This window comes from Lynx rufus, unplaced genomic scaffold (assembly GCF_022079265.1).
Source record: "Lynx rufus isolate CCGP_SWC_20201006 ecotype Redwood Valley unplaced genomic scaffold, mLynRuf1.p SCAF_10, whole genome shotgun sequence".
Taxonomy (NCBI): Eukaryota; Metazoa; Chordata; class Mammalia; order Carnivora; family Felidae; genus Lynx; species Lynx rufus.
Genome location: NW_025814824.1, coordinates 83,887,315 through 83,896,295, shown reverse-complemented (window position 1 = coordinate 83,896,295; position 8,981 = coordinate 83,887,315). Strand labels below are relative to the sequence as shown.

The following is an 8,981-nucleotide window of genomic DNA, read 5'->3' as shown; positions in this document are numbered from 1 at the left end:
TATTAGCCTTTCACTATACCTGTGAATGGGTTAATTTCCTTTATTAAAGCAAAAACAGCAAGAAGACAAGTGAAAAAGCAGAAGAAGAAAGTTTAGTTATGTGTTACTTTTTTTAATGTGTTATTTACAAGGGAACTAAAACAAGCCATGGAAAGAAATAATCTCTAATGAAACAGCTCTATATTTATAAATGATTGCATTGTATTTCAAATGAATAACAAACCACACTGAAGGGGGCGGGGGCGGGGGGCGGGGGCGGGGGCGGGGGCGGGGGCGGGGGGAGAACTAACCCGAGTGAAAAAAAACTTTTTTTTTTTGAGACAGATAGAGAGAGACAGAGTGTGTGAGCGGGGGAGAGGGAGAGAGAATCTGAAGCAGGCTCCATGGCGCCTGACGCCAGGCTCTATCCCATGACCTTCGGGTCATGACCTGAGCCAAAACCAAGAGTCGGATGCTCAACCGACTAAGCCGCCCAGGAGGCCCCTGGGTAAGTTGAATATAGAACTTCAATCTATACTCTCAGTCTGAAGATAAAAAGAGTTGTGTGCTTGTTTCGAGAGCACATATACTAAAAGTGGACGACACAGAGAAGATCAGCATGGCCCCTGAGCAAGGGTGACACACAAATTCGATTAAGGGGTGCCCGGCAGGCTCAGTTCGTAGAGCATACAACTCTTTTTTTTTTTAATGTTTGTTTATTTTTTGAGATAGAGAGAGACAGAGACAGAGCACGAGCGGGGGAGGGGCAGAGAGAGAGGGAGACACAGAATCCAAAGCAGGCTCCAGGCTCTGAGTCAGCAGCACAGAGCCCGACACGGGGCTCGAACTCACAGACCGCGAGATCATGACCTGAGCTGAAGTCAGACACTTAACGGACTGAGCCACCCAGGCGCCCCTAGAGCATGCAACTCTTCATCTCAGGGTTGTGAGTTCAAGTCCCACATTGGGCGTGGAGTTTACTTAAAAAAAAAATTGCAAAATTGCGAATAAATATTGAAAACTCTACCTAATAGGTTTGTTTTTCATAGTGGCATGGATTAGCAATTCTAATCCGTGTGTATTGGAGGATTGAGTAAAAGATGAAATACACTGAGGCTATTGAGAGCCAGGTTTCTCACTGATATGGAAGGGACACAAGTATGGCCTGGGGAAGGCCAGGAAGGACTGGAGATGCAGTATGAACTCTTGGATTTGTATTTCGGTATGCGTCTACTTCCTAGTCCTGTCCATTGAGAGGACCTAGAAACATGAGTGCACCTAGTGCCCAGCTCCTTGCTTCTAAATACCATCCTCTACTGGAGGAACCAGGGCTCCATGGAGAAATGGCTGATTTCTTTTTTTTTCAATTTTTTTTTTTAACATTTATTTATTTTTGAGAGAGAGAGAGTAAGAGCACGAGCAGGGGAGGGGCAGAGAGAGGGAGGCAGAGGATCCAAAGCAGGCTCCTCACTGTCAGCGCAGAGCCTGATGCGGGGCTCGAACTCACAAATTGCAAGATCATGACCTGAGCAGAGATTGGATGCTTAACTGACTGAGCCACCAAAGGGGCTGGTTTCTGGGCTAGGCCAGCAAGAGTATAAGATGAGCCTGGAGCATCTTTTTGGCCTCGAAAGTAAGCAAGTACTCGATGAATAGGAGAGACACAGCAAAAGGCCATAGCAGCCAGCTTGCATGAGCTCTCCCTGGCCAAATCTGGAACAGTTAGGTTATCAAGTAAATAATGATAGTAATGAATTATAACTCATCGAATAAGATCCGAGTTCGTGGGTCCGTCATCCATATAATATATGCACATGTACTAAAAGCTCTTCTTTACAGTAGAACGCTAAAAACAATAGAAATTTTAAGTCACAATTTTGCAGTCATCAGAGTAATAATTGGTATAGATAGGAATCATCAAGATTGAAACAAGGATGAAAGTTGACGAGAAGTAAGATATCTGTATAGTCTTTAAATTTTCTTTTTATGTTTATTCATTTTTGAGAGAGAGACACAGAGTGTGAGTGGGGGAGGAGCAGAGAGAGACACACACACAGAATCTGAAGCAGGCTCTAGGCTCTGAGCTGTCAGCACAGAGCCCGATGCAGGACTCGAATGCACGAATCGCGAGATCGTGACATGAGCCGAAGTCAGTCACTCAACCAACTGAGCCACCCAGGTGCCCCAAATATCCATATAGTCTTAAAGTACTCCCCTAGAAATTATTTATGAACTATAAAGAGAAAATAGTAATTGTATAGGAGATATAACTGGGAGCCACATGCTTTAACCAAGTGACCAAAATAACTATCACCAGTAATGGGGCAACTTGACATCAAGTGCTCCTTTTTCTTTTCTTTGCTTTTTTTTTTTTAAGATGTTATTTTTTTAAGTAATCTCCACACCTGACATTGGGCTCGAACTCACAACCCGGAGATCAAGAGTCACATGCTTTACCAACTGAGCCAGCCAGGCACCCCGGCAAGTGCTTCTTTTTTTAAAAAATTTTTTTTTTTTTTAACGTTTATTTATTTTTGGGACAGAGAGAGACAGAGCATGAACGGGGGAGGGGCAGAGAGAGAGGGAGACACAGAATCGGAAACAGGCTCCAGGCTCCGAGCCATCAGCCCAGAGCCTGACGCGGGGCTCGAACTCACGGACCGCGAGATCGTGACCTGGCTGAAGTCGGACGCTTAACCGACTGCGCCACCCAGGCGCCCCGGCAAGTGCTTCTTAATAGGATGCACTGAGGGGCGCCTGGGTGGCTCAGTCGGTTAAGCGGCCAACTTCGGCTCAGGTCATGATCTCGCGGTCCGTGAGTTCGAGCCCCGCGTCGGGCTCTGTGCTGACAGCTCAGAGCCTGGAGCCTGTTTCAGATTCTGTGTCTCCCTCTCGCTGACCCTCCCCTGTTCATGCTCTGTCTCTCTCTGTCTCAAAAATAAATAAAACGCTAAAAAAAATTAAAAAAAAAATAGGATGCACTGAGAAAGACAATGATCATTTCTGTGATATCCCTGCCCCAAATGCATAGCCTGATCTAATCATGAAGAAATATCCAACAAATGAAAAGTGAGGAATATTCCATAGAATAAATGACCTGTACTCCTCAAAAATGGCAATGTCACGAAAGGCAAAAAGGCTGAGGGACTGTTCCCAGGTTGGAGGAGACCAAAGAGACGTGATGATTAGATGTGATCTATTATTCTGGATTGGATCATGAACCAGAAAACAAATTGCCCTGAAATGGCATCATTGGGAAGGTTAGCCCAATTTGCATAAGACCTGTAGATTAGATATCATGTTATGTCAAGGCTAAATGTCCTGATTTTGCTAATTGCACTGTGGTTATGTGCATGCCTATGTTGTCAGGAAATACACACTAAAGTATTTAGGAGGAAAGGGGCATCATATCTGCAACTTACTCTCAGTGGGTCAGAAAAAAGATATACCTAGAGAGAGAGAATGATAAAGTAATAGTCACGAATGTGAACAATCAGCGAACCTAGGGCAAGAGTATGTGCAAATCCCTTGTGCTAGTCTTGTAACTTAGAACTTTGACATTATTTCAAAGTAAAAAGTTGAATAGAAAAAAAGAAAGAAAAAGCCTGTTTGGATTCTTTTCTTTAAAGAAGGTATTTTCCCTCAAGACACTTATTCGTGTGGTTGCCTCTTCAGCAAGCCTAAACCCTTGTTTAATGATTTCAGTAAACATCCCGGTCTCAAAAGCGAACTGTGATTTGTTTATGAGGTCCTCATTCCCCAGCCATGCAACATAGGTCGCACTTCCAGAGTATCAACCCTTCCGGTCAGGTTAATTAACAATATCCACTGAATGACTGGGCATTCTCTGGATTGTGCAATTACTGTGCAATCTCTGAGTCCCCAGTGCTCATCCCTGAGCCTGGCCAGAGCAGGTGCTCAGGGTAAAGGTTGTGAAATTGAAAGATTGAATTATCTGATTGCCTTTAGGGGAATAGCAAGAATTAAGACTGAGAAGGTATGGAGAGGAACCCCATGGGTGTCTGGGGGGGGCAGGGACTCTTATGCGTGTCTGGACCCTGGACAAGAAAACTTTGGACACAGCAGTGCCTGAAAGCCTCCATCCTGTGTCTTGTTGACGAGGGAATTGTCTTGGAAGGGGCAATCAGGAGAGAGAGCAGGGGCCACTCATGACTAATCCCATCAGCGCGGTCAGGGGGGAGCAGGATGACAGCCTTGGTAAACTGCGCTGCAGGGGTCATTGGAAGTTTACCAGTCCCCTCTGGTTTGTTAAACTCACTGGTGGCAAAGGCTGAGAGGTCCCTGGGCTGCTCCTCTGATCTTGATTTGGTTTTGGTTTTCAATTTGACTTTCCAAGCTGCCTTCAATCCTCGTGCTTCGGCTCTTAAAGATGCTCAGATTGATGAAGCTGAAGGTGGGTGTGTTTGGAAATGAGTGGCCATGGAAAAGACTGGGGAGGCCAGTGGAGGCCTTGAATGTCAACACTGGAGTGTGGTTTGATCTTCAGAGCAATAGGAAGAGCCATGGAGCAGTGATAGATTTTCATCTTAGGAGATTCACTCTAGCAGCTGAAGTTGAAGATCAGAGAGTGGGAAAAGACAAGAAGCAGAAAGATCAGTGTGGAGGCCGCCACACAAATCTGGGCAAAAACTAGAGCAAGAAGTATTTTTAGACCTTGCTCTGTAAGAGGAATGGTAAGATGTAGCATACATAACACCACCCTAACTTTTCATTCTCATGGCAGACATTGCTAATCACTCGGTGTTCTCCCTTACACAGCCTAGGTGGGCTGCTCCCACAGACAGCCATTACCAATCGATCTGAGAAGGCACACTGGATGAAAGAAATTTGCCCTCTGGGCTCTGTTATATAAGGCAAGGAGAAGTCATCAGTTTTGAGAATATGCTTACAGTTGCTACTTTGGGTCTGCCCCAACCTGAGGCTCAGGAAGTACGACCAAAGTGATGCCGTAAGTCAGTCTTTGAGGCCCCTTACCGGAATTGTGCCTCGCCTTGCTGTGTGCCCTCTGTGTTCCCACTTAGAGCTTTTCCACATCCGTGATCTTATTTCAACCTCACAACATTCCTGGAAGGCCAAGGTTGTCATCCCCATTTTACAGATGAGGAAACTGAGGTAAGAAACTTCAAGTAGAGGGCTCAAGCTCCACAGGTGGTAGGTGGCAGAGCCGGGATTCAAACAGGGCCGTCTCGTTCCAAAATCCCTGGCTCCTTCCACGTAAGCTTGTCCCGGCTGCAGCAGCTGCTTGCATCTGTCAGGGCCTCAAGCAGAAAAGCCAGAACAGGTTGGGGCTGACATCTTGGCAACAGTGACTTTCCCTGTCAAAAAATCCTTGGCTTAAAAAGACCTGGGAAACTTGACTTTTGAGTCAGCCTCATCTAATCCGCTCTGTGCTGAGCCATGGAGAAGGAAGGTTCTGGCCCCTGGGTGGGGGTGGAGGGGGATCGCTGAGGGGGTGCAGCACAGATGGTGAGGGGCGGAGGCCTCTTGCTGTGGAAGAGAATAAGGTTTCTGTCCTTGCACAGTCGGAATGAGGGCCCTGGAGCCAAGCAGCCAGGGCCAGGGCGGGGCCAGCCAACCTTTGGCACGTGAAATGCCACCCCGTACTCATGGCAGATAATTCTCGGTAATAATTCATCCCCCCCTGGCAGGCATGCATCCTGAAAGCCCTGTCTGTCCCTCCCTCATGGGGTCCCTGCTGGAATGTGGGGGGTCAAGGGGCTGGTCCCAGACGTGGGCAGAGTTCAGACTGGGCTGGGTAGGCGGGGCAGCGTCTGGGCACCGCCTGGGGGCAGAGAGAGCCTTTGTGCTCTGTGCCCTGGAACCCCACCCCCCAGCTGCAGCCGCCCCAGAGGGGAGAAATGGCCGATGCGCCCGGCTGAGGCCTGCTCTCTCCGTTCCCTCTTCTAGGGCAGCCAGGGCAGAGGGTGTTAACTTGGGTGCAACCTGGCATCTGACAGATCCACCCCATTGCGCTCAGGGGGCTCTTTGTGAGCGGCAGGAGGGTGAGGGCCTCACGTCTCCTGTGGAGCTTTTATTTTACTTTTTAAAATTTTTATTCATTTATTTTGAGAGAGAGAGCAGGGGAGGGGCAGAGAGAGAAAGAATCCCAAGCAGGCTCCATGCTGCCAGCACAGAGCCTGACGCAGGGCTCGAACCCAGGAACCGAGAGATTATGACCTGAGTCGAAATCAAGGGTGGGACGCTTAACCCACTGAGCCACCCAGGCACCCCTCCTGTGGAACTTTTAAAACACACTGAATCTCAGTCCTCGACCCCAGATACTATGGTATATCGTGTGGGGGTACCTGGGCATGGGCCCCTTTAAAACTCCCCGGTGGTTCTGCAATGAGCTGAGGCCGGTGCCTATTTTGAGAGGGTAGCACCACAAGCCCGGCCACCACCAGCCGTGTGACCTTGAACACGTGAGGTGGCAGTTGGCGGCTCAGTTTCCTCATTTGTGAAATACGAACAGCCATAGTACTGACTCTGTGGGGTCCCTGGAAAGACTGAAGGAGACAGTGCCGTGTAGACTGAGCACCACCCCCAGCACAGAGCACACACTCGGATGTTTAGCTCCTGTGGGTGGTTAGCTATTTTTATTATTTCTTCCTTTCCACGCCAGCCAGGGGGAGATTTTAAGAGCTTGCAGCCAGGGAGAAAGTGGAAAGGGCAGAGAGAGGTCCCCTCCGAGGACGACATCATTAGAGTGACCAGGGGAGGCTCTGCTTTGACGTGGAGGCGGGTTGGGAGGCATTGGTCCCTCCATGGCTCCAGGAGGAGCCCACGCTCCTTAGCAAGGCACGCGGAGCCCCTCTGGGCTGCCCGGGGTTGGAGCACCAGGCGCACCGCCTCTGGCTCCCCCGCCTCCCAGCAAGCTCTCAAGGGCAGAGATAAGACTTGCTCAGCTGGGTGCCCCCGAGGCCAGCACACAGGTGTCAGTCATGCTGGATAGCCCACGGGGCGTGGCGTGGAGAGCTGGCAGACCCTCTGAGCAGGGCATTGACTGGTCACAAGGGCAACAGGAGCTGCCACTTCCCGAGCGCCCACCGTGTGCTGGGCATCGTGATTAGGGCTGACAAAATCACACTAAGCTTGCCACCGCTCCCTCTGGCAGGAGCTGCCGTCGACCATGCCCGGGAGGGTCAGAAATCAGTCAGTTCAGCACGCCCCACCACCCCCCCCCCCCCCAGCCCACTGAACTCTACAGCCTCTGGCCTCTGTTGGCCACCCAGCTGCCTTGAACCCTGAATTGGGGCCCAGAGCCGACTGCCTGTCACCCGCAGCACCACGGCGCTATGGCTTTCTTGGCTGCCTAAGTGCCGGGCTGTGGAGCAGAGCAGAGAGTTTAGAAGATGGGTTTTCTCATTTTCATCCGACTGCAGGATGGAGGGAGTCCCTGGGAATATCCTGTCTGCTTTCCAACCTTAATGATCCGAGATTGCATTCCAGAGATTTCTGTGTGGAACCTGACTTATGCTGCACAAATAAATGAAAGATGCATGACCTCTCCAGTGGCCACATATCTGGGTCCTTGTTGAGCAGACGCTGTATGAACTTGCCCAAGGTTCTGACACAGATCACTGTGATCTGTGATTTGCGGCCATTTGTTGGGGGGGTCTCCTGAGTGCCGGTGACATGGCGGGAACAGGTTCTGCTTCCATGGAGCTCTGATCCCAGTGAGGGGAGACAGACCCTCAGCAAGTAAACTAATAGAAGTGCCCACCAGTGAAGAGACAAGAGAGCATGTGATTGGGGCCCACTTCAGACCCAGCCTTGAGGGATGGCTTCCCTGGGAAGGTGACATTTCAGCTGAGACCTGAATGCCCAGGAGCAGGTGCCAGTGTAGCAGGCAGAGGGAACAGCTGACACAGGGGCCAGAAAAGACCTGGGGACAGTGGGGGGAACAGGCATGGCTGGGGCTGGGGAAGGCCACCATCCAGATTACCCAAAGCCCTGCCGTGTTCGGCCTGCAGCGGCGTCTACAGGGTGAGAGGGACATGACCCATCAGCCCCCGCTGTGGCGGGAGTGGCACCGTGCTTCTGGCTGGCTGTCCTGTGGGGAGTGGGACCCTTGTTATTGCCAGGGGCCACAGGGACAGTGCCCAGCTCTGCCGAGCTAGGGAAGGCCTAGCTGAATATGTGTGTGTGTGTCTGTGTGTCTGCGTGTGTGTGTTTGGGGGAAGTTGGTCTAAATCCAAGTCACCATCAGTGGTTTGACAGCTCCTTGGAGGTATCTAAGTCACCAGGTGAAGTGCCTTTGAATCGGATGGGAGAATCTATTCCCTCCAGTCCCATCCCTCTGATTGCATCAAGGTCAATGTTCACTTGCTGTTGGTTTGCCCTTTATGCCCCCTGACATTTCCTAATCTTGCTTTTTACACAAAGAGCGACTGGACTGGGGCTCACAGGCACAGCATCTACCAGAAGACAATAGTGCTGTTCATTTTCAGTGTCCCATCCCAGCCACCTTGCATGATGGGTCACTGACTTTCTTTTTACTATTATAACATTCCTCCTTTAAAAAATTATTTTTTTTTGTTTTTCCTAACAGCTTATTAAACTTCCCTTTGAAATAAAATTATTTTAGGAAAAAGAATGAAATCATCTGAAAGGGAAATAGTAAACCATTCTGAAGATGGTCAAGGGGGGGATGGTGAAAGTCACAAAAGTCTGTACACGAGTGACTCAAGTTTGGAAAACATGGAACTAAGATGCTTCAGGCCCACCTTCCCAGTTTCAGAATGCTCTTTTCCCCAGGAAAGCATTTCTTTTTGTTATTAAATGTCTGTGTTACAATAAGGAAGCAGACCATAGCATTTAGTTAAGACTTTCAAACGGAGCTTTTGATCATGTATTTATTTATTTAGTTATATGCCACCTTGTTGTACAAAAGGTATTGTGGCAGCTTACAAAAATAAAATACAATAAAGTAAAAAATAAACAGATCGGGGTAAAGATTAAAGCAGAAAGCTAGACTGAAG

The 8,981-nt window shown here is 49.1% G+C and overlaps 1 pseudogene; it reads left to right on the top strand.

Moving 5' to 3' along the window:
- Positions 1-544: 544 nt before the first annotated feature.
- Positions 545-632, top strand: LOC124505282 (uncharacterized; annotated as a pseudogene).
- The last annotated feature ends 8,349 nt before the right edge of the window (positions 633-8,981 follow it).